The following is a 26,875-nucleotide window of genomic DNA, read 5'->3' as shown; positions in this document are numbered from 1 at the left end:
AGCCCCTCTGGTAGGTCGTGGTGCCCACAGAATAACCCTCACACCTCAGAGGCGTGGGCAAGCTGCTACGGACAGGTGCTGTAGCTCAACAGTCATTGGAATCACTAACCCCGATGTGTTGCGAGTCATTCTCCATTTTCGGTTTTGGGGGTGGTGCTCAGAAGTGAAGTCGGGCTGAGATATCCTTGTGAATCATTCAAAACCGGCAGAAGAGGCAGAGCAGGAGAGGCTGAGGCCGAGGAGAGGCAAGTAGATGACATTCAGAGAGGGAGAGAGGACCCGATCCTGTCTCTGCCACTGGAGAGCACAGATTCTTCGCTCGGGTTCTTTGCACGGAGCTGTTGCCTCTGTTAGAGATCGCGAGACTTGAATAGATCCCAGACACGAAGAGACTGGTCATCCGGGGTACACAGGGCATTGCCAGATGAAGCCTAAGAGGCACGTGGGTTTGAATCAGTCCCCGCAGTGAACCCATAAAGGGAAAAAACAGAAGAATTTTTAAAAATTTCTTTAGAGAAAAACAAATTGCAATATTTCATCACAATTGTATTAATTTGTTAGAGATGCGATGCTTTGAGACTATTTCCACAGTGACACCGGGATGCGTGCATTTCCTCCAGACACTTCTCCCCCACTGCCGTGGAGGCTGTGAGCACCTTCGTGGGAAGAGACCGTCGGGCGGCCGAGTCTTTCCTCCCACCTTCTTCGCATGGATTTCTTACAGAAAGGCCTCGGCGCTGTGTCTTTACAGTCTGTGTGGGGCCCTGAGCTGACCTGCAGAGAAGCTGGGACACGAGACAGCTCAGTCCTGAGGCGGTGCCAGGAATCCCGGGTCATCAGCCTGCCTCCAAGCGCCAGCCACTGGATCCGTGCGCGTCTACCTGAATGACAAAAGAATGACTCATTTCGTGACCACACAGGAGTCTTGAGTTTGTTTTACCCGAGGCATGTTTAAATGGACGCATGTCTTTACAATTCTACCATCTGCGCTGGTCGGAAGATGTCAGCGGCGGCAGGACTAGAGAGGCGCCCGTCCTCCGTTTCTCATGGATAAGCGTGGGTGGTCCTCTCTGCCCGTGACTGCATTTCCCGGGGACAGTGCCTGGCCGTCTCCTTCCCTCCCTGATGCGAAGGTGCTTTCAGCCTTAACCAGGCCACAGACTAGAGACGTGCTGTACTTGGTGGACACCATGGGATGAACTTCACCTTTTAAACAGCGCTCAGGGGTTCCAAGTGAAGCCCTGTGAACAGTGGCTCCCTGTTTGTACCCCGGAGGTTTTCTGTAGTGTACTTGCAACTTATATTTATTTAAATACTGAGTTATCCAACTCATTTATTTATGGTCATTGCGGTAATTAGACATGAAAAGAAAGAAAACGTAATTTAAGAAATTACTAGGATTTTAAAATCCTAGTACTCACATAAAGTTATTGGTTTCATCCTCTTGACTTGACTTTATTCTATTTTTAAAAATTGTAAAAATAGCACATCCTGTTTATATGACACAAATAGTATTCACTTATAGTAAGAAAATATTATAATCTTTTCTTTCTCACATTGCTGAAGTAACCAACAATGGCAGTTTGGTATGGGTCATTTTGCATTTCCCTCTGTACTTAAAGATACACACAGAAATAGATGATTTTAGATTTTTTGAACCTCCATTTCATTGTTGATTAGATTCCACATATATGTGAAATCATATGGTACTTGTCTTTCTCTGACTGGCTTATTTCACATAACATAATACTCTCCAGGGCCATCCATACTGTCTCAAAGGGTAAGATTTCCTTCTTTCTTATATGGCTGATGAAATTTTTTTTTTAATCCTCACTCAAGGACATTTTCTGATATTTTGTTGAGATAAAGTAGGAGGGAGGGAGGGAGAGAGGGAGAGAGAGAGAGAAAGGGAAAGAAACATCCAAGTGAAAGGGACACATTGAGTGGTTGCCACCCACACAACCCAACCAGGGCCCACCCACACAACCCAATGGGGACAAACTGTGGGAATTAAACCTGGGTCTGTTCAAACCGCAGGCCAATGCTCTAACCACTGAGCAAAACCAGCCAGGACTTTTTTAAAGTAAAAGTTGAACCATACTATATGAGTTGCTCAATAATCATATATTTTGATACTATTGAAGTTAAACTTGCATATATAAATATATATATACATGTGTATATTATCAAATAAGTATATTTTAATTGTTCTATTACATGAGTCTGCACAATTTTTGTAGTGGTTTAAATCAGCAAGTGTTGTCTCACAGTTTCTGAGCATGAGAAGTCTGGGAGAAGCTCAGTGGGTTTGGTCCCACTCAAGGCTGCAGGGAACATGCGGGCTGTGCTGGGGGCCTGCTTCCAAAGCAGCTCACTCAGCTGGCTGCTTCTGGAGACTCTGGTCCTCTCTGGCTGTTAGAGAAGGCCCCAGTCTTTCCGTGCTGACCTTTGTGTAGGGCTGCTTGAGTGACCTCACATATGGCTGTGGACTTTCTGCCAGGTGGGTGATCCAGTAGAGAACAAGGTGGAAGATTCAGTGTCTTTTATGATTTGGCTACAGAATTTTCACAGCATCACTTCTGTGGCATCACTAGGAGTCTCTTGGTTTTTCCCCCTTTTTTTGCCAACATAGAAAGAGGCTAAAAGTATCTATATCTGTGCAGGCTGGCACTTTTATTTACTTAGATGACCACAATTAGGATTTCTCACTTAACATTTTGATGGAGATGGTTGTATTACTTTCCTGGTTGATTGTAGCAACTCATTTATTGAAAAATAAAGAATGAGAGACCTTTCCTTACTTGTAACCATTGTAACTCTTTAGATTGTGTCTGTGTACGCATATGCTTTGTAGATTTATGTGGTGTATATAGGTACAGGGGACATGTATTCCCTCTTTTCTTGTTTTAACAAAAAATGAACTGTTTTATATGTATATGTAGCTTTCCAACTTGGTTTTAAATTTTGTTCATCAGTATATTGTAAATGCATATCCTGATGACATATTTTTATTTTCATAATTAATCTTAATAGCTGAGTATCATACCCATTATTTGGTGTATCATCATTTACTTAATAAATCAGCTTTCATTACTAATGTAAGTTAGCCCCCATTTTCTCTGTTATTCAACACAGTATAGCAGGGAATAGTCTAAAGTGTACTCTGAGTACTGACGTGATTTTTTTTTGTACCTCGTTTTACTCTAGAACAATTGGGCATCGGCTGAACTAAATAGGTCATAAGACTTCTTTATGGAGTCTCCTTCCCTTGTTCATCATGGCTGAGCCATGAGGGGTCTACAGTATACATGGCATCAATGTCAGACTTTAGCTTTCTCTGCTGCCAGGTCATGATGCAGGTTATTTTTCCCAAACTCCTTTACCATGGTTTGTTTTCAACTTAAAAAAATGTTCCTGTTGTCTCCTCTCCAAATGATCCCATATCTGAGACAATGCCTCATATCCATCTGTGGGTACAACCCTGCCCATCTCTGGTTCCAAGGTGGAAACTCTACCAACAAGCACCCATGACAGACTTTAACCAGCTGAACAGGAGAACAAGTGAGAACGCCTGCGTGGCACCAGTCATTGTGAGGAGACCACGGGGTTTAGATTGTCTTCTTCATATCTTTATGTACAGAATATGTATGAGGCAAAGGACAAGGTTGCCTATTGTAGCAATAATCACACATAGTCAGGATGCAAACTGAATTTTTTAAATTTTTGTAGAAAATGTATGGCCTAACAAAGATAGATGGAGTTTGTATAACAGGGTTGGTTAGATTAAAAGCAGTTTCTTGTGGGGCTAGTAGGTAGCTTAGAGCCAGGCGCTAACTACATACACAGCTGGTATACTCTCCCGCAGGTGAAAGTGTGAGATCCTGGATGCTTTTCTATAACATTATCAATGATGTACGTTCCCGTGTTTAGGGTGAAAGTGTGAGAACTTGGGTGTTTTCTATAATATTATCAATGTACTGTTACATGATTAGATGGCTCTTCAGTACCATTTGAGTGTGTTCTCATTGTAGAACAATTTCCTTCTCACTAAAGACCACAGATTCTAAAACTTAATTCAATTGATCAGTATCTTTGCCTAGGAAATATTTTGTCACATATTTTGTGGTATTGGAATTATTGCTACCTAATTAGTGGTGGGTCTTGAGTTACAATTCATTGCAAATTGCTTACAACCAATAGACAGCCCGGAAGACTAGTCATTTAGTGCAGAGTGATGTCTCAGGTGCTTCCAAAGAGTTAAGAGCTGTTCTGTGGATTTGTATAGATCAACCAAATGGTGCTATTTAAGACAGACTTGTTCTCAAAATTAGTGAAGGCTTTAGGCAGAAACTTGATGCTGATGGCAAATTCACAGGGAGGTGTAAATGCAGTTTAATCATTAAAATCTAAATTCATAGATGCAAGGACATTCAGCTAGAGAAGGAAATGGGCAGTATGGCACTTTCTCCAGCCAGGAGGCACAGTGGGGTGTACTGAGCCACTGGAGACACCTGGGGAATGAGGCATTGAGGGCCTCTCTCATGTTCATTATCCCCAGCTTGCAGATTACAGAGCACTGATAGATTTGGATATTCCTTATAAAGTAGCATCTTTTGGAAGGTTATCTGAAAGGAAAGAAACGTGTGTGTTTCCCTTTGTTGAAAGCACTAGTGTAGGGATGGAGATATGAGGTGGTTTCACATCGCATGAGGAGTTTTGAGTTGTTAATTGGAAACATTAAGGTCCTAGCTGTATATTCCTGCAAGATTTCACACAATCATGGTCCCTGTGCACAGACCTCATTTCAGGCAAAGCTGCTGGACAAACAGACACTTAGTGTGTCCTAGTGTGTTCTGCTCAGCTTGGATATATAGAGTTTGATTTCTTATCAACATGAGAGTTATTTGCAACAATGGAAAACTGTTCTTTATTTTCACTTCTCTCTGCCAGGGTACAATAAAATCTCTGTTTGGCTTGTGTGTGAGTGGACAGTTGGTGGTGAATAGAAAAATTCAGAAATGACCTAGTAATACCCAGCTTGCATGTATTTTGTGGGTTTTTTTAAAAAAAAACTTGATTTTAAATATGCATTTAGAAACTGTCTTAATTTTGGTATGCTTTAAAGATTATGTAGTAAATGTGATATCTTACTTGAAGAACAGTTATAGGTTTTCCTTGGCAGTGGGCAAACTGGAAGGTTTTCCTTGCCCAAAACACAAGAACATGTTTGTGTACACAAAAACGTGGTCATGCACACACGCATGCATTGGAGTGGTATTCAGAGATATGAAAAGCACCCAAACTACACTCAAGAGATAAAATTCTAAGTGTCTTTTCTGCTTTTCTTTTTCCAACAAAATTTTATCTTAAATTTGGGCATTCCACATTTAAACTGGAAATTAATCAGGATAAGAGGACCTGGAACACAGGGCAAAGAGTGGCTGATATCATGAACAGTGATCTGGGAATGTTGTTGTCATGTGAATGAGCATGACTTCAGTAAGCCCAGGAGCCTCTCCCGGCCACCACCCTGATATAAACAGCATGGGGCTGTTACATGTAAGGTCTCAAAAAGGACTTTACCCCTATCATCTATCCTAAAAAAAAAGAAAAAAAGGTTTATAATAATACATATATTGACTTCTGCTTTCGAGTCAATAACAAGATTTATTGTTCCACTCTTTGATCAATTTTAACTTCTTTGGGTCAACAAATTTTGATATTGATCTCATCAGAAGTCAATGCCTGCTTATTTATTACTTACATCCACATTTAGACAACCCTTACCGACATTTCTTGACAGGCAAAGTGAATGCTTGCTGTCTCCTGTCTGTAGGAAATAACATCTTGGTGGGCTTCATATATGTCACTCTTACAAGCTGAAGTTCAGATCTCGTTATAAAACTAAATGAGGAAGAAAGATAGGTTGGTTCCAATAATGTGGATTTATAAACTAGATGGATTTAGTATTCCCTTATCATTTCCCAAATAATAAAATCCCAATCTTTTAATTATTTTTTAGTCATTTCCTACACTAAAGATAATTAGACAATGTGATATTTTTTATCACAGAAAGAACAGAGAAAGGTACTTTTAAGACCAAAAACCTTAATGTGATAGTATAGAAAGGCTACAAATCCAGATTATTTAAATGTATTCAGCAGCAGGAAAGCCAGACCACCAACACATTCTTGCAAATCCCTGAAAGTGCTGTGTTCTGATGTCTAAATGCTGAGATGTTCGAGATGTGTGGCTTATACCCTTGTCAAAGATATGCCAGGTTAGATAACTATGTAGCTTTCAGAAAGGGACCTTTGTTTTTGTTGTTTGCTTGGCAACAGAAAAGAAATGAAGATCAAGAAGGCAGCTTGGCCTAGACTTTTTAATGAATGTGAGACAAGTTCTACCAAAGGCAGAGATTAAACCATCCCCCAAAGCTGTTTGTTCTGCCTGTGAAATACCGCCCTGGTTCTCTAAGACATCTAGGTGTAAGGCAGCATCATCAGACATCTTGCTAACCTCACCTGCTGAAATGTTAAAAAGGGAAGAAAAACACCAATGCATACAAACCCAGGGGCAGAAAAAGCAAAGTACACTCAAGGCTATAAGGAATTAATTTTTCAAATTTATTAAACAAACCTCCATTGCATACATATGCTGAAATGCTGAGAATTAAAATCAGGAATACTTACCTTTTATTCTGCCCTTATCTAGATTGGCTCACACACATTATAAAACCCACGTTTAAAACCCGTGTCTCATTGCAGGCAAAATGCCAATAAATAATGAGAAGGAAGGAGAGAAAAAGGTGGAGCCAGGCAGCACGGGTCACTCTGCGCCGGGCCAGCTTGCAGCGCACACCCCTTCTGTTTTCTGTTCCACATCACATAGTTGTGAACCAAATGCTAAGACACCGAGAAGGGAACACAAGCAGGAAAAAACACTTCAATACTTAAACGTGTGTTAATTCAGAACACACATAGCTTTCAGCACAATTTAAAGCTGTTTTCTGAAGTATGTAAAAGCATGTCCTCTCACACACTATCACCAGCTTGTTAACCGGTTTTTATAAGCCTTGTCTAAAATTGTTAATTTTTACAAATTAAGCCACGAATTTCACATTGTGCTTCCTGAATAAACTCATTAGCTTCCCCTACAAGTCTAAGTTTCTATTTCCCAAATAACCCACTCACAAGAAAAAAATGCAGCCAGGAAAATAATGAAACCTCATTTTACTGACTCCAAACTCCTTTTGAAAATGTAACTTTGTCACTTAGTTTGTGAGTTTAGATACAACAGTGATGTCCTGTTGCAGGGCTGTTTCTCAGTTCTTTACCTCCTCACCTCCTGGAAATTAGGACAAGTCATGTGTGTGCCCTCCACTCCACTGTGAGGTGGGCATGAAGAGCACTGTGTGTGCAGGCATTATGATATGATGTTTATAAGGCCAATTTGTCAGGGATTTAGAAAAGATGGAGAAGAGAAATGATTTCTCAGACTCAGCACGCTGATACTTGGGGTGGATAATTCTGTGTTGGGGCTGTGTTATAACAGCCATCAGCTGTTTTACTGTGTAGTATAAGATGTTTAGGGGAATCCATGGCCTCTTCCCCACAAAATGCTAGTAGGACCCGCTACCCAGTTGTGACAACCAAAAAATGTCTCCAGACATTGAGAGATGGCTCATGGGGGACAGAATTGTCCTATCAAGATAGACTGTTGTAGGTAAAACATTAAGAAATATTGCAAACTTATCTATTACTGTACTCATGGCAGACTGGCCAGACTGGTGGCTGTTTTGGATTACTGCAGAAAAAAGACAATCGCCAAGCCTCCCAGCCCAAGTGGTTCACTCCGCTTGTGAGCCTAGTCCTTGCTCCACGACGATGCCTCCAGGTGTCTGGCAGAGCCATCTGCTGTCTGTTACCTGAACATACAGAATGGCAGCCCTCACCAGCCAAGTCTGTGAGTCCAGGAAGAAGTTAGAACCGTAGGAGTTTAGAGGGGAGGAACCCTGCAGACACCGCTCTTGACACATGAGGAGGAGTCTGGCAAGGACACGTGACTCGTCGGCACACAGCGCCGCTTAGTGGCAGAGAGGAGAATCCACATCTTTAAACTCTCCAGTTCCAGACTCTAGGCCAAACTGTCTGTCTGTTTACCAGGGTAGACTGGAAGTTACGCAGGGAACTTTCCAGTCTCTTTTGTATATATGAATTTGAAGGATGGACGACAGTGCAGATAAAATTTGCTTCAAATTTGTCAACACACGACGTGGCTTTGATCATCATCTTTGATGACAGCTTTTCCAGACTCGATCTTACGTTTGTGCTGGTCTGTTCGACCCAAATGTGTTTCCAAGTGCCATGTTGCTTTCTTTTGGAAGATGTAATGGCATAAATAATAAAATATTATTAGATACTTCACTTAAATATCTCTTTATCTTCTACAACTTACTCTCTTCCCAAAGCTCCCTCCAGATTTCCCTAACTCTATGATTCTCTCAATTTAAGAACTCACATTGTTCTTTACCTGTTTATTTTTATTCCTAATTTTTTATAGTAATTTTTAGATCCTATTGATTCCTTTTCTTAAAAATATTTTTTAAAAACAATTCTTTCTTTTCCTATCCTTTGCCCTCACACTGTAGAAGTCCCTGTCTGTATATATGTTGACGAATAAGCTACACCAAATTCATTTTGCCATATTTAGTCTTTTTTTCATCCACTACCCAACACACCTTGCCTACAACCACTGAGTATTCTTCTTACAATTATTTCATGTCATGAATATACCAATAAATATTGATTGAACGTGTCCTGGGTGAAAGCAGTATTCTAGGCATACTTGCTATGTGGAAGTGGTGTGGTGAGCCCTGGGGAGAAGGCCCTTGGTAGCCAAAGAAGTTTTAGGTAGGGCCTTGCCTTTAGAGTTTATATTTCATTTGAAATGCACATTGCAGTAAACTAGCAGGCCTAATGCACAGCACACATACATGCAAACAGGTACGTACAGAAACTTGACATTGTCCATTTCCAGTTTCTGAGATGATTTATCCTCTCAATTCCAGTTTAAAGGTAAACACTAATGATAGCTTAAAAAGACCTTAAAAGTCCATTTGTGATCATCTCAGTGCTGTTCATTCTCCCACGTGTTTGTTACAGCAACACATTTTGCCACAACACAACCTGTGCGTTGTGGCAGTGATGTTGCTGTCTGCTCTCTGCAGATTAGAAGGGCGGTTGTGCACACGCTCAGACTAGCCAGCAGGCACGCAGGCAGGGTCATGCTGAGGGAACCTTCTAGTTCTGCGAAGGACATATTGTTTCACTGTATACTAAAGAAAACCACAACACACACACACACACACACACACACACGACAAATCACACCTCTATTCAGAGCCCAAGTTGTCATCAGAAAGGAAAAGGTGGGGGTTCATTTATCCTGTGCATTTCAGTGGCTACAGAGATTATTGCATTAATCTCATCTAACCTTTGCTTCTCTTACCTTTTAATTGAAAAGCCTCCAGAGTGTAAGAAGCACAGAACTGGCCCGAGACTTGCAGGGACTTCGTGTATGCAGTCGTGGCCCAAGATGACCACCAGAGACAGGCCAAGCAGTTTATGGGCCCAGGAACCCGTTGGTCACTGCTTGAGACTCACAGGCAAGGCGAGGGGGCCTGGGGGTAATCTGTGCATTCTATGCCTGTTTTCTGCTTGGAAGTATTTCCAGGTTTCATTTCTGGCTGTTTTCTATTCCCACCTTTCTGTCCCAAGGAGCACCTGCTGTCAGGACTGCTGTCAGCCTGCAGCATCAAAATGGAGCCCAGGTAACTGAAACAAAGGGCCCAGGAGCATAGGGCACTGGAGGCAGCCGAAGGAAAAACACTTGGTCACTTGTGGGTAGTGTTCAAGTAAGCATGCGCCTGGCACCACTTTCGGCTCCATCATCAAAGTTGTGCTATGAAAACTGCAGGTGCAAGTGGTCAAGCCCTGTGAATAAGTGGACTCTGAGCATGCTCTAGGTGTGCTCAGAAGATTAATTTGTGAACTCCTGACTCTGAATCTCCAAAGTTTATTCTGCCTGCATGTTGTTTGCATAATGCACTTCTGTACAGCTACTGTGCTCCCTATAAAGGGATTATTTTCATATTCAGCACATTAAAAATCCAGCTCACCTCACAGATCCCACTCTGTGTTCATGCCTGAGATAACAGGTAAACAGTATCTCATTACAAGTGTCCATGAAGCAAACATAAGAATATGGATATTTGGGGAGAGAATGCACCCCTACTGAAATTAATTCCCCAATGGTTTTATTAAAGTCTGCAAATTGCATTATTTTCCCATCATATTTGAAATATTGCCCTCCCTCAATGCCTGCTCTTACCCGTGCCATGGCATCTTCCCTGGGGTGTCTAGATGTAGTGTCTTAGATTTATGTGTGTGATCTCAGTGTGTTACAACATCACTCCTGACTAATGCGCTAGTACAATACTTACAGATATTCCCCAGTGCCACTGTATTGATTAGAAGACCACCAGTCTGCATATGCACACCATCTGTGCTGCAGAGAGGGGAAAAGCAGGGTAACATTCGCCTCATCTGAAGGAAGGTTCAGAAACCACTAATAGAACGAAGAGGGAATTCTCAACTACAAGGGAAGGGATTTGGCTTTTTGAATCAGAAAAGCACACATTGTGAATTTTGATAGGACCATACAGTGAAGACCTGCAGGTTTTTACGACTACTATCCCTCTGAATTGATTGCAGTAGGTCTGAGCCCAGGTCACAGCGTGCAAAGAGCTTGTTTAACCATTTAGATCCTAAGAATGGTGCCGGGCCAGGAGCACCGGTGCCGGGGAAGGGGCAAACCTCAGCTCCGAGGCAGCTGCATGGAAGCTGCCTGGGGTGAGCAGTTGGTCGTGTCTCCATGGAACGGTGGCCGAGAGTGTGCCTGCAAAAGATGAATGGGGCACTCACCTCCGGGGCCCAAATGCTTTTAAAGGACAGCAATCTGTTTATCTTTGATTGATTGTTCAGCCTGATACTTTCCTTTATAAATTTTATTGACTACAAGAACATAAATCAAAGAAAAACAAATCACAGTTTCAATTTGGGGAACACTGACATCCTGCTATCTCTGCAGCAACTGCTCACACCAGTCAGGGGCAGGACGGGGGTGCTAGCAACTGGGATCCATGATGGGAATGGCCACTAGGAAGGCCCTTCCCTTCCTCCTCCCAAAGCTCCTTAGATGCCTAGTGACTGACACACAGTCAAGGCAGGTGCTGGAATGTGAATGGCAAAAAACAAATAGGAAAAGAATTTTCTTTAAACAACCAATAGGAAGTGACCCTGAGCACCACCATTTTTTAACACTCCCTGTTATTGATCACTCTGTCTGATTCATTCTAGTGTATTTATTAAAGTGAGAACCGGGAGGACCTTGGCATGAACTGAGGGGATAGCAGGAGGCTGTAGGCAGTGTTGTTTAGCCCTGCCTCAGCCCGTGTGGGCAGCACAGCCCTGGCACCCTGGACTCTGCGGAGGTGTCTGCCAGGGTGGTGGAGCACACCCAAACCACGGCATGACCCGGATGGACTCACTACTGTGTCTCCCTTAAACTACACATGCAGGGGCTGCAACCCGGACACAGCCTGCTCATGTGGGCGGCCTCGCAGGGGTGCCCGGCTGCCAACCCCGGGAAGTAGGAACAGCAGCGTTCCCAGAGTTTGTTCTTTAGCAATAGCCAACTTAGAAAATAAAGAATGGCGGTATTCCTCATGCCCTGTGCCCTTTTCAAGGCTGCTCTTTCCTACTTTCTGCGTGTCAGCTGAAAATTGCTCACGGGACACTAGTGGGTTTGGGGTGGTGTTATGTTTGGATTCCAGGGGCCTGTCTGTATTCGTGGCAAGTCAGTTGGAGGGGAGAAAGGGGGAGAAATAAACCAGTTCTCTCCACGTGGGTGTCTGTGAGAATGTACACCTGCCACCCCAGGCAGCAGTAGTCAGGATACGATGCCCGAGCCTCGGAAAGTAGTGCTAGCCAAGTTCATGGCTATGGACATCCAGGGAGCAGTTTGCTGCTGGAAAGAGGGAAAACAACCATCGCTGCTTCTCCAAGGGAACTCGGGGCCCTCACGAGGCCCTCCCAAGATTGACCACTGGCAGAGTCGCGGATGAGGCCTAATTGAAGCGACAGGGTCTGCCTGTGCACTTCAGCATCTCTGCGTTATCTCCGCTAAGGGACAGGGTGCAGAAGGGCCCTGTTTGGATGCGGAGCCAGTCTGGGGTACTGCATGGAGCAAGGCCAAAGGCTGAGTGCCCCCAGCTGCCCCGCGTGTGACCCGACTGCTGATCAATGATGCACAGCCCTGGGCAGCCTGCTGCTTCCTAATCATGTTTGAGACCATCCAGGGTCCTAAAACAACAAGCTTGTTTTGGAACAAAGCCAACAATTTATCTTCATTTGTTGGTGTTTACTCTTTCATGGAAAAAAAAGAAAAAAAAAAACACATTGCAGGATGGGAATAAGAAACACTAGACACTAAACTGTGGATGTGGGAGGCCCACTGTGGGTCTTTCAATAGGCAGAAAGTCTAGGCACTGATATGCAAAACAACACTAGAGAAGACATTTCTGGAGCATCAAGAGAAGTGGGAAATGAAGAAATGTGTAACATTATATTTTAAAGATGAGGTCACAGCAAGAAACCTTAAAAACGTATAGAATGTATCTCAGAACCCTCTGCCAAAGGAACCCTCAGAGTGGTTCCATTAGCACTCTCTCCACAGTCAGCTTCTGATCTTCACAGGCTCAGGGAACTGTGCAGAGAGCGAGGAGTGTTAGGTGGTTACCGAGACTGAGGAAAGATGAAAATGAGGATAGGCCGAGATTTTTTATTCAGTACTTTATTCTCTCATTTAATAAACACTGGTCAGTTGCCTTCTATGCACCTTTTTATGTCCCTGTAAACAATGAAATTATCTTGTCAATTTCCACAAAACATGTTCTGGAACTTTAATTGGGTTTGCAGAGAACTTATTGATCAAATACAGAATTGCTGTCTTTAAAACATTTAGCTGTCCAACTCATGAATAGGACTTACCGTTCATTTATTTTTCACTCTTTCTCGGTAGTTTTTCTGTGGAGAGGTCTGGCACAACAGTTAGCAGATTGATTCATACATTTCTGACTTCTTATGCTTCCGAAAATTGTATTATTTAAATTATTTTTAAATTTTCTGATAGTTTGTTGAGAGCATGTAGGTATACAACTTTTGTGTATTAGCCCATTGCCTTGACCTTGCTAAATTCAATTCTTATAATTTGCAAATTCTTTTAGATCTTCTTCATTCACAATCATGTCCTCTGGGAGCAAAGAATTTAATTTCTTCTTTTCCAAATCTACTGTTTCATTGCATTTTCTTGTCTTATTTTGCTGGCTAGGATCCAGATTGATAGTAAATAGATAAGGTGATATTTAGCATCCTTATCTATGACTATTTGGAACTTTTTCCAATAATTCATCAAGTATGATTTTTCTGTAGATACTATTTATTAGATTAAGAGAAGACCATTGTGTTTCTAATTTATAACTTTTAAAAACAGATATTCACTTCTATCAAGTGCTTTATTTTTTAACATCTGTTAAGATGTTCATGATTGTTCTTTCCTCTTAAGGTGAGTTATGCCTATGGGTTTTAATATTAATCTACACTCACATCCCTGGTTAAGATGAATGATCTTTTAGCTAATAATTTGCTTAGGAATCTTTTTTTTTTATCCTCACCCAACGACATTTTTGCATTTATCTTCAGATAGAGCAGGAGGGAGAGAGGGAGGAAGAAAGAGAGAAACATCAATGTGAGAGAGACACATCAAGTGGCTGCCACCCACATGACCCCAACCAGGGCCGGAGACAAACTGCAACTGAGGTACGTGCCCTTAGTGGGAACCGAACCCAGGACTCTCTGGACCGTGGACCAATGCTCCAACCACTGAGCCAGACCGGTCAGGGCAGGAATTTTATTTTGACCTGCACTGCCACTACAACCTGCAGGGTGCCTATGCTGGCCCCTCTGACCCCTAGGTTTGTCTGCATGTTTTGCCTGAGGACTTAGCTCAGTGTCCACGCTGAGGGGAGCATTCTGTCCTCAGGACTGAATGAAAAGGCCACACCATGGCTTCGGTACAAACTGGAGCTGTGTCGAGGCTGATATGAGCTGCCTTCCTCTGGAGCCCACTGGAGACACCTCCGTGAGAGGGAAAAGTGAGGGAACATTGAAAAAAGTGAGAAGAGGCTTCCTGTGCATGGTGGAATGCTGACAGGCTGTCAGTTTTCAGAAAATCACCCAGAGAAAGGGCTTGTGTAGAACATTGTGGGTATTTTTAGTTAGTTTCTGTGTGGTGTGAGATGTTGTTCCGTGTCTTTCTTTTGCATGGAGCTGCTCACTGCTGCAAGCGCCGTTTATGCACATTTATTTCTGTGCTCTTCACTCTGCTCCCTTGATCTCTATGTCATTTTTTTTTAATTAATTAATTTTTGTTACAGGTGTTTCTCTTTTTTCCCTGCATTGACACCTTTCTCCTGTTCCTGCCCCCGCCCCCAGCATTATCATCTATGTCCATTGGTTATGCTTGAATGCGTAAGTTCTTTAGTTTATCCCTTCCCTCCACCCCACCCTGCTCCTCTGAAGTGTGTCAGTCGTAACTCTACTTCCATGTCTCTCGTTCCGTTTTGTTTGTCACCTTATTTTGTTCATTATATTCCATGAATAAGTGAGATCATGTGATACTTGTCTTTCTCTGCTTGGCTTGTTTTGTTTAGCATAATACTCTCCAGGTCCCTCCATGTCACCTCAAAGGATAAGAGATCTTTCTTTCTTACAGCTGCATAGTACTCCATTGTGTATATGTACCACAGCTTTTTTATCCATTCGTCTACTGATGGACACTTGGGCTGTTTCCAGATCTTAGCTATTGTAAATAGTGCTGCTATGAACATAGGGGTGCATATATTCTTTCTGATTGATGTTTCAGGCTTCTTAGGGTATATTCCTAGAAGTGGGATCACTGGGTCACATGGCAGTTCCATTTTAAATTTTTTGAGGAAGCACCATAGTGTTTTCCATAGTGGCTGCACTAGTCTGCGTTCCCACCAGCAGTGTACTAGAGTCCCCTTTTCTCCACACTCTGGCCAGCACTTGATGTTTGATGATTTGTTGATGGCAGCCATTCTGACAGGTGTGAGGTGATACCTCATAGTCGTTTTAATTTGCATTTCTCTGATGATTAGTGACGTTGAGCATTTTTCTTCTATTTCTTGGCCATTTGTATGACCTGTTTGGAGAGGTGTCTATTTATATCCTTTGCCCATTTTTTAATTAGATTCTTTGTCTTCCTTTTGTTGAGTTGTATGAGTACTCTATATATTTTGGACATTAACCCCTTATCTGATGTATCATTGGCAATTATGGTCTCTCATATAGTAGGTTCTCTTTCCATTTTGATGCTTATTTCTTTTGCTGTGCAGAAACTTTTAAATTTGATGTAGTCCCATGTATTAACTTTTTCCTTTGTTTTTCTTGCCCTAGGTGTCATATCAGTGAAAATGCTGTGTGTGATGTCAGAAATTTTGTAGCCTATATTTTCTTCTAGGATTTTTATGGATTCACTAGTTACATTTAAGTCTTTTATCCATTTTGAGATTATTCTTGTGTATGGTATAGGTTGGTGATCTAGTTTCATTTTTTTGCATGTAGCTGTCCAATTTTCCCAACACCATTTATTGAAGAGGCTGTCATTACTCCATTGTGTGCTCTTGCCACCTTTGTCAAATATTAACTGAGCATACTGTCTTGGTTTAACTTCTGGGTTCTCTGTTCTGTTTCATTGATCTATATGCCTGTTCTTGTGCCAGTACCAGTCTGTTTTGATTATAATGGCTTTGTAGTATAACCTGATATCTGGTATTGTGATCCTTCCAACTTTGTTCTTCTTTTTCAAGATTGTTGTGGCTATTCAGGGTCTTTTTTTGGTTCCATATGAACTTTTGGAGTGTTTGTTCTAGTTCTTTGAAATATGTCATTGGTATTTTGAGGGGATTGCATTGAATCTATAGATTTCTTTGGGTAGTATGGATATTTTAAGGATGTTAATTCTTTCAATTTATGAACAAGGTATATGCTTTCACTTTTTAATATCTTTATTTCTTTTTTGCAATGTCCTGTAGTTTTCTGAGAACAGGTCCTTTACTTCTTTGGTTAAGTGTATTGCTAGGTATCTTAATTTTTTTTTGTTGCAATGGTAAATGGGATTTTTTTTTAGTTTCTCTTTCTGTGTGGTCATTATTAGTGTATAAAAATGCCAGTGATTTCTGGATGTTGATTTTGTATCCTGCTACTTTGCCAAATTCATTTATTAAATATAGTAGTTTTTTGATGGAGTCTTTAGGGTTTTCTATGTATGATATCATGTCATCTGCTAATAATGACAGTTTCACCTCTTCCTTTCCAATTTGGATCCCTTTTATTTTTCTTCTTGTCTCCTGTGGCTAAGACTTCCAGTACTATGTTAAATAAGAGTGGCAAAAGTGGGCATCTCTATCTTGTTCTTGTTCTTAAGGGAAATGCTTTTAGTTTTTGCCCATTCAGTATGATGTTGGCTGTAGGTTTGTCATAAATGGCCTTTATTATGTTGAGGTATGATCCTTCTGTTCCCACTTTGCTGAAAGTTTTTATCAAAAAATGGGTGCTGGATTTTCTCAAAATCTTTTTCAGTGTCTATTGATATGATCACATGATTTTTATCTTTCATTTTGTTTATGTGGTGTATCACATTTATTGATTTATGAATATTATACCAGCCTTCCATCCCTGGGATAAATCCCACTTGGTCATGGTATATAATTTTTTAAATATATTGCTGGATTTGATATGCTAAGATTTTTTTTGAGGATTATGGCATCTGTGTTCATGAGGGATATTGGCCTGTAATTTTCTTTCTTTGTAGTGTCTATCTGGTTTGGGGATTTGGATTATGCTAGCCTCATAAAAAGAGCTTGGAAGTCTTCCTTCCTCTTGAATTATTTGGAATAGTTTGAGGAGAATAGGTGATAGTTCCTCTTTGACTATTTGGTAAAACTGCCCTGTGTAGCTGTCTAGATAGACCAAGGCTTTTGTTTGCTGGGACTTTATTGATTACTTCTTCTATTTCCTTAATTGTTATTGCTCTGTTTAGGTTTTCCGTCTCTTCCCAATTGAGTTTTGGAATAGTATATGATTCTAATAATTTGTCCATTTCACCTAGGCTGTTGAATTTGTTGCCATATAATTGTTCATAATATTTTCTTACAATCCTTTGTATTTCTTTGGTGTCCATTGTTACTTCACCTCTTTCATTTCTGATTGTATTAATTTGGGTTCTCTTTGTTTCTTGTTGAGTCTAGCTAAAGGTTGATCAATTGTGTTTATCTTTTCAAAGAATCAGCTCTTGATTGCTTTGATCTTTTGTGTTGTTTTTTTAGTCTCTGTGTCATTTATTTCTGCTCTGATTTTTATTCTTTTCTTCCTTCTACTAACTTTGGGTTTTTCTTTTTGTTCTCTTTCTAAATCTTTAAGTTGTTGGGTTAGATAGTTTATTAGAAACTTTTCTTCTTTCTTGAAGTAGGCCTGTATTGCTATGAACTTCCCTCTCAGGGCTGCTTTTGCTGTGTCCCATAGATTTTGTCTTGTTGTGTGTTCATTTTAATTAGTTTTTTTATTTATTTCTTGATCTCATTGATAACCCATTTGTTGTTGAATAACATGCTATTTAGCCTCTATGTGTATGAATGTTTTTGAGTGTTTTTATTGTCATTGATTTCTAGTTTCATGCCATTGTGATCTGAGAAGATGCTTGATGTGATTCAATCTTCTTGAATTTGTAGAGACTTACTTTGTGTCTTTACATGTGTTCTGTCTTTGAGAATGTCCCATGTGCAGTTGAGAAAAATGTTATATTCTGCAGCTTTGGGGTGAAATGTTCTGCAAACATCAATTAAGAACAATTGATCCAGTTTGTCATTTAAGGACTCTGTTTCCTTGTTAATTTTTTGTCTAGAAGATCTAGCCAGTAGTGTCAGTGGGGTGTTAATGTCACCCACTATGATTGTACTGCTGTTGATCTCTCCCTTGAAGTCTTCCTGAAGTTTTTAAATATATTTTGGTGCTCCTATATTTGGTGGATATATGTTTACCAGTGTTATATCCTCTTGTTGGATTAATCCTTTTAATATTATGTAGTGACCTTCTTATCTCTTATTATGGCCCTCATTTTGAAGTCTATCTTATCAGATATGAGTATTGCTACACAAGCTTTTTTTTTTTCATTTCTATTTGCCTGGAAACATTTTTTTCATCCCTTCACTTTCATCCTGTGTGAGTCTTTTGCTGTGAGGTGAGTCTCTTGTAGAGGGTCGTGGTTTCTTATTCAATCAGCTACCCTATGTCTTTTGATTGGAGCATTTAAGCCATTTGCATTTAAGGTTATTATTGATAGATACTTATTCGTTGCCATTTTTATTTATGCCTGTGTTCTCTCTCTCTCTCTTTCTTCTTCTTCTTACAACAGTCCTTTAGCATTTCCCACAGTGCTGGTTTGGTGGTGGTAAATTCCTTTAGCTTTTTTTTTTTTTTTTTTTGTCTGTGAAGCTCTTTATTTCACCTTAGATTTTGAATGGTAGCCTTGCAGGATAGAGTAGTCTTGGATTCAGACCCTTGCCTTTTATTACCTCATATATTTCATGCCACTCCCTTCTGGCCTGCAGTGTTTCTATTGAGAAATCAGCTGACAGTCTAATGGGAGCTCCCTTGTAGGTAACTCTCTGTCTCTCTCTTGCTTCCTTTAAGATTCTTTCTTTGTCTTTAATGTTTGCCTTTTTTTTTAATAAGTTAAATTTTGGGTTTTTTTTTTTTTTTTTTTGTATGTGCCCCTAGCGGGAACCAAACCCAGGACTCTCTGGTCCACGGGCTGATGCTCCAACTGCTGAGCCAAACTGGGCAGGGCAATGTTTGCCATTTTTATTGCGATGTGTAGCTGTGGGTCTTTTTGTGTTCATCTTACTTGAGACTCTCTGTGTTTCCTGGACTTGTGTGACTTTTTCCTTCACCAAATTAGGGAAGTTTTCTGCCATTATTTATTTAAACAAGTTTTCTATTACTTTCTCTGATTCTTCTCCTTCTGGTACCCCTATGATGCAAATGTTGTTACGTTTCGTATTTTCCCAAAGCTCCCTTAAACTCTCCTCATGCTTTTTATTTATTTTTTTCCACTTGCTGCTCTGTTTGGATGTTTTTTTTTCTACCTTGTCTTCTAATTCACTGATTTGGTCTTCAGCTTCTTCTACTCTACTATTGAACCCTTCTAAGGCAGTGGTTCTCAACCTGTGGGTCACAACCCCTTTGGGGGTTAAACGACCCTTTCACAGGGGTCACCTAAGACCATCAAAAAACACATATTTCCAATGGCAATTTATAACAGTAGCAAAATTACAGTTATGAAGTAGCAATGAAAATAATGTTATGGTTGGGGGTCACCACAACATGAGGAACTGTATTAAAGGGTCATGACATTAGGAAGGTTGAGAACCACTGTTCTAAGGTATTTTTCATATCAGCTATGTCGTTCTTTATTTCCTCTTGATTTTTATTCATAGCTTCTTCCTCCTTTTTTATGCTGATGTAGTTCCCATTGAGCTCTTTATAATTCTCATTAAGTTGCTTGTAGTTCTCACTAAATTGTTTGAGCACCCTTAAAATCATTGCTTTGAATTCTTTATCTGACAAATTTCTTGCTTCCATTTAATGTAGTTCCTGTTCTGGTAATTTTGCCTTTTCTTTCATTTTGGTGTTGTTTCTTCGTGTCACCATTTTATCAGTCTGGTAGTTCTAGGCCTGGTAAGGGATGTTGGGATGTGTAGGCAGGTCAGTGTGTATCAAATAAGGTTGCTGTGCCTCCCAGATTGTCTTGGTGTGTGGCACCTCTTGAATGCTGTGGGTCCTGGAGAATTGACAACTGGCAGCTGGTATTGGTCTGTCATGGAGGCACTGCTGGGGTGTGTGGGTTCATCTGTTGTGCTCCTGGGGTGCGTAGGTCCTGCTGGTGCACTGCTGGGGTGTGCTGCTCTATGGTGGGGCTCAGCTCCTTGATCAGTCGCTGCTGAAGCTGCTGGAAGTGAGTGTCAGCTCCCGGTGTGCACTGCTACTGATGCTACTGTTGCCAGGGGGTGCTCTGAGCTCCCAATTCTCTGCTGCTGTTGGAGTTAGGATGCTCATCTCCTGGGACTTTGGTGCTGCTGGGGGAGGGGCTCCACTCCAAATCCACTGCTGTAGTTGTCAGGGGCGGGTCTTGGCTGCCAGAGCCTTGCTGCTGCTTGGGGCTGGGGCACTGCTCCTGATCAGCCTCTGCTGATGCTGCTGGAGATGAGTCTCAGCTGCTGATCTGCACTGCTGCTGCCTGGGGATGGATGTCCACTTCTGAGCCTCAGCTGCTAGGGGTGTATCTGGCTCCTGAGCTTCAGCTGCTATTGGGGGTGGGGTTCCACTCTGGCATAGTCTCTGCTGCTGCGGGGGAAGGTGCTGGGCTCCTGAGAAGGCCCTACTGCTACTGCTGTGGGGGATGGTGTTCGGCTCCCAAATGGTTGTGGCTTCCACAGCAGACACCTTGACAGCGCCACTACTATGTATCAGTTTGTGTTGACACAGCGGGGTCCACTGGTGGGATGGTACAAGGCACACTGGGGACTCAGGTCACTTGGCCTTAGCCGCTCCCCACTGCCTCCTCCCAGAGAAGACCAGGACTCTTCCAAGATGGCGGGACCTACCGACCAAGCAAGGAGAAGCACTCTGACAAGCTGCATACAGTGGTAGCTGACTGCTTCCGTCCACAGCTCTGGAACCCTCTGCCCCAGTCTCTGCACTGCTTGAGGTTGCTCATCCACACTCACATTCCAAGGGATCTTATGCAGTATGTTAGTAGAGAGATTGGTCTTGGTTTTCCTTTTTGTAATGTCACCAGATTTTATTATCAATATTATCTGGTTTTGTAAAATGATCTGCCCAGTATTTTCTGTATTCTGAAAGAGTTTGTGTTAGACCGTGTTGTTTTCTATTATTTCTAAAGTATGACTTCTGTCGTCCCAGCCCTGAGCATACACACGTAGTAGATGTGGTATGGTTACGGCTTCAGTGTTGATATGGTTGACATGTTCCTTCATCTCCTCATTCTCACCCCAGGGTTGTCTCTCTCGCTTGGCATAAATCAATGAATGCAAATAAATCTTGGGCATAAGAAGGATTTTGTTCAATATTACACACTAGACATATTCAAGTCATAGTTCATTCTTTGGATTCCTTGATGTTTTCAATTAATAGCACATGATTTTGTATATTTTCTGTCTTGTGTTAGTTTTTACTTTCTAATGCATGCTGATCTTTTTTATGACTAGATTGAACATTTCTTGAGAGTTTAAGCAATATCACACATTTATTTAAATGGAAATCATCTGTCTGTCTACTCAGTTATGACTACAACCATGAATTTGGTCTTCATCTTTCACATGCATGTTTTTATAAGTTAATTACATTTGTGTCTATAGAAAAGCAATATAGAGTCTTGGTTTTCATAATTTCAAACCTTATATAAATGGTGTCACGATATGCATAACTTTCTACTAAGACAATTTTATTTTCCTCCAGATGTTATGACAGAGTGTAGTCCCTGACTGCATTGGCCCAAACCAAAGCATATTTCATCTCGTTTATTGCAACACTCTCTTAACTGGTTGCCTGCCCTCTGCTTCTGCCCCTACCTCCGTAGTTTTGTTTTGTTTTTAACTTAGTGGCTTTGTGATACTTTTATAACTGGAATTAGATCATTTCTCAGCTCCCCCAGAGATTCCTTTCTATCTCATTCACAATCTAGAAGCTCTTACTCCATGACTCCTTCATTACTCTCCTTGCTCACTCTACAAAAGCACATGATCTCAAACCCTCCATATTTGGCCTTTTTACTTCTTGTTCCTTTAGCCTGTTCCCCCAGGTGCCTGTGTGGCTCACTGGGTCAGGCATTCCAGGTCTTTTTCAGCGAGGCCATCTTTGACCAGACTGTTTATGATTGTAAGTCTCCTCTGGCTCACGCCACTCATCCTACAGCAGCACCCCTCTCCTTCCGCCATCCTGCCCCGGGTTACAAACAGAGTCACATGCATTTGTTGATGTTTTGTTGGTTGTTGTTTGGCTGTTTGTTTACAGAGGTTCTGTTTTGTTGATACTATATCCCAAGCACCTAAAATGATACTTTCAATGATGATTTCCCAATAAATACTAATTATCAGGATTTTCAAAGAATGTTTTCCATAGTTGGCTTTATCTTTCTAACCTCACACTTCTGATGTACATGAAGTATGTCCAAATCCGTTCATTCACTTGGAAGGATCACACTGTGACTATACCAGAATTCACTAATCTGGTTTCCTTTTGACAGACACTTAATTTGTTTGCAAACTATGGACCACTGCAAATTTTAAATCAACATCTGTTTTGTTAACCCAGAGGCAAGAATTACAGAGGATACATGCTTCAGAATATTTTATATAGTATTTGTGCTTTAAATATATTTTTGTCAGAATCTCGCAGCAGATTTGGTTAATCTGATTTATAGGAAATGTTTATCATTTAACTAAAATGGCAAACCAGTCTTCATTGTCAAAATAAACAGTTATCAGACTTACTTTCTGTCAGAAATCTATGACTTTATTTTTCAATTCAAATAAATGTGCTTTATACTCATCTCCATGACAACCAATTCAGTTTTGAATTTTATTTCTAAGCTAGATGAAAAGAAAGAAGGATAGATAAAAAGATAAAGACCCTCGGCCTTGCCTTGCTTTGTCACTTGGGTGGAATAAGGCCCAGCACCCTTCAACGTTTCCTAGCCAAGCTCCCTGCTTGCCTTCCTGGGACTCTCCTCACCGGCTGTGTATTCTTACAACATCTCTTTGGTGCCAAGAGATATTTTTAGACCTGGGCAGTCCACCATTGTAAGGCTCAGAAAGGAGAGCAGTACCCCTTTCTTTCTGAAAAGGATGATTTTGCAGGAGGGTCGGATTATAAAGGGAAGAGGCAGACCTCTCTTCTACTCTTCTATGGAAGCCCGATTCTGAAAAGGGTACCATGGAAGCGGAGGAAGAGAACTTCTCTACCATGTATATTTCGAGGTGAATACTTGGGTTGAAAGCCATGGTGCATCTTCCACTCTGTTCAGTAGTGTTAAGTAGCTGTACAGAACGTTCGATCCAGTTTTCACTCTGTACTTAGGCATGAGAATCACCATGGCGCCAGCTCATCTGCACTGTCAGATCTTTACATTTCAAATCCCCTGGCGTGTGCGCTTCGATCACATTGTAACTCAAGTTTGTACTTCCCTTGTGAACTGTGATATTTAAGTTTCCTTTTATATGTGTATGGCCACTACGGTTACCCATCTTGTGAACTGACAAATATTCTTTGCCAATTTCTGTTATTCAATGCCTTTACTTCTTGATTTATTGTGATGTTTTATATATTCTCAAAGTGAATCTTTATGTGTTAACACATGTTGCAAAATTTTTCTCAGACTGTGGCTATCTTCCTTTTTTAAGAAGAACAGATTTAGATTTATAAACAAAGTTTCAAAAGAAAGAACATAAGAGTTTTGTATACCCACAGCTGGTTTCCTCTATTACACATTAATATGTTACATTAGTATGTTACACTTGTCACGATTAATGAGCCAATATTATATATTGTTATTAAGTAAGGTCCACACTTGACTCAAATTTCCTTATGTAAGGTCCTTTCTGTGTTCCAGGGTCCTACCCAAGTATCACAGTAACTTAGTCATCGTGTCTCCCTAGGTTCCTTTTGGCTCTGGCTGTTTCTGTTTTTCCTCATTTTTGATGACCTTACTACTTTTGGGGAGTACTGATCAAGTATTCTTCAACTGTAAGTCATGTGATTTCTCTCGTGGTTATTTTGAGGTTACGGGTTTAGGGGAAGAAAATCACAGGTGAAAAGTGCCATTCTCATGCCATCAGGTGAAGGGTCCGTGCCATCAACATGACTTATCCCTGGATAGGAGCCTCAGTCGCTGGCGGAGGGAGTGTCTGTCAGGTTTTCACACTGTGCACCGTTCACTTCCCCCTTCCCATACCTGCCCCTTGGAAGGAATGACTCTAGGTCGTCCACTCTGAGGCAGTGGGAAGTCCTGTTCCACCTGCTTGAGGAAGGAACTGAGACGTACATTGTTTGGAAGTCTTTTGCGTGGAATATTAGTCTAGTCTCCTCTATTTATTTAATCATTTATTTATATCAGTATGGATTTTTTGATATTTATTTCATACTTTTGATTATAACTCAATACAACTTTATTTATTGTGTTGTTTAAATTGTTCCAACATGGCTATGATTATCCTTATGATTATCTTTTTGACTTTGCTTGAGGATTTTTATTTTAAACATTTGAAAGGATTAATGTGATCCCATTTATTAATATTTTCCATTTTTATTTTATAATTTCGTGTCATGTTTAAGAAACCCTACCAAAAAGATGAAGGGGAATAAGAAGGTACAAACTTCCAGTTATAAAATAATTAAGCCATGGAGATATAGAGGCACAGGGAATATAGTCAATTATATTGTAATAACTGCATGGTGACAGAGGGGTACCAGACTTAGTGTGGTGATCACATCGTAAGTTATAGAAATATTAAATTACCATGTTGTATACCTAAAGCTACTATAATATTGCATGCCAACTCTAATAGAAATTAATTTAAAAAAGAAATTCTACTCAATCTTGTCTTCTAAATATGTATGTAATATTTTGCAAATTCCAGTACAAATTAGAAAATTATTCATTTAAGCTTGAATTTTTGTGTATAATGTGAGGCAGGGATCCTTTTTTTTTTTTTTGGTTAATCCTTACTGGGGGATATTTTTCCATTGATTTTTAGATAGAGTGGAAGGAAGGGAGGGAAAGAGAGAGAGAGAGAGAGAGAGAGAGAGAGAGAGAAACATCAATGTGAGAGAGACACATCATTTGGTTGCCTCTCACATGACCCCAGTGGGGCCAAGGATCTAACCTACAACCTAGGTACGTGCCCTTGACCAGGAATTGAAACCATGACCCTTTGCTCTGTGGGCTGGTGCTGTAATCTTCCAGGGCCAGGAATTTTTATTTTTTGCTTATTAAACCAATTTTTTCTATATCGTTTATTAACAGACTATACTTTTGTTATTTGTAGTGTCACAGCAGATAAATATTCATTTTTGTATATGCATGGGTCTGTTTCTGGGCTTCCTATTCAGTTTGTCTATTTACCTCTCATTGCATCAATATTATGTTGTCTTAATTATTATAGAAGTATAATAAATGTGTTTGCAGTGAGCAAGGACCCATGCTGTGTTCTTCAGAATTGTTTTAGCTGGTCTTGGCCCTTTTCTCGCACATGAATATCAGCATCAGCTTGGCAAATTCCACAGGGTTCCTTGTTAGAAAATGGATTTTAAAATCTTGATTTCTTCCTTTATTTTTCTTTCTGAATGAAATCCTTGATTTCTATTTATTATTATCATTTGTCATAAGAATGCTTCTGAATTTTGTGCTGACCTTCCATGCAGGGGTCATGATGGACTTTCATGTTGGCCAAAAGGTTAATGTATCTAAACTTATCTCTGTATGCCACCATATTGTTTATAAATGGTGACAGTTTGGTCTCTTCATTCTAATACACAAGTAGTTCCATTTTTCTTACTTTGTTGCATTAACTAGGATTTCCAGTCCAACATTCAACCAGTGGTCTTTCATTTCCAAATACTTGAGGATCCTAGGGGTAACTTTCTATTACTAATTTCTAAATTAATTCCATCAAGATAAGAGAACATAATCTGTATTATTTTACTCCTTTAATAATTGAGACTTACCTTTAGGCCCAGAATACGCTCTGCCTTGGGCAAACAGCAGCGTACTCCCAGCTCGTGGTGCGGCAGTGTTCTGTGGGGTCACTCAGGAGGCCAGCTGACCGTGTTTGAAATCATTTATATTTCTATTGATCTTCTGTCTTTCTGCCTTATCAATTCCTGAGTGATGATGTTACTAGACTTAGTGTGGTGATGTTAGCCCTTGTTAGTGAAATTTTAATTTCAGGTATTTCTGTTTTATCCCTAGTAGCTCCATTTGGGTCTTTGTAAAATCTTTTCTTCTTCACACAATGATCACATTTTTCCTTTAAATTTTTGAGCATCCTGATTAACATCTTTTTGGCTAATTCCATTATCTCTGTCATTTCTGATTATGCTTTTGTCAACTGATGTCTTTTCTGGTCATGGGTCAGTTTTCCTGTCACTCCCCATGTCTAGTGATGTCTGATGGTAAGGCCAACGGTTTGAATGGAGCATTTTTGGGTGCTGCATATTGTTTCTTTTAGGAACAGTCAAGTTACTTGGGAATCAGTTTGACCCTTTGGAGTGCTGTTTTTAGGATTTAGGGCAGGCCTAGAGTAGGGTTTATTCTCGGCCACGTTTAGCCCTGCTAATAAGTTGTCACCTTTCTGAGCCGTTTGTCTAATGAATGTCTCATACAGTCAGTGAGGGCTCGCAACCCGACTTGTGGAGACCCCACTGATGTCCTGCTTTGTGTCAGCTGAGCTCTGGGAGTTGCTTTGTGACTCTAATTGTTCCTTTTCTAAAAGTCGAATTTGGTTTACTTCATCAAGTTTCTGCATGGGAGTGTGCAGATTAGTGTTCAAAGAATATTAGAATCACTGCAGATTTCTCTTTTTTCCATATGTCTC

Source organism: Molossus molossus, unplaced genomic scaffold (genome assembly GCF_014108415.1).
Source record: "Molossus molossus isolate mMolMol1 unplaced genomic scaffold, mMolMol1.p scaffold_m16_p_20, whole genome shotgun sequence".
NCBI classification, from domain to species: Eukaryota; Metazoa; Chordata; class Mammalia; order Chiroptera; family Molossidae; genus Molossus; species Molossus molossus.
This window is presented reverse-complemented; position numbering follows the sequence as displayed.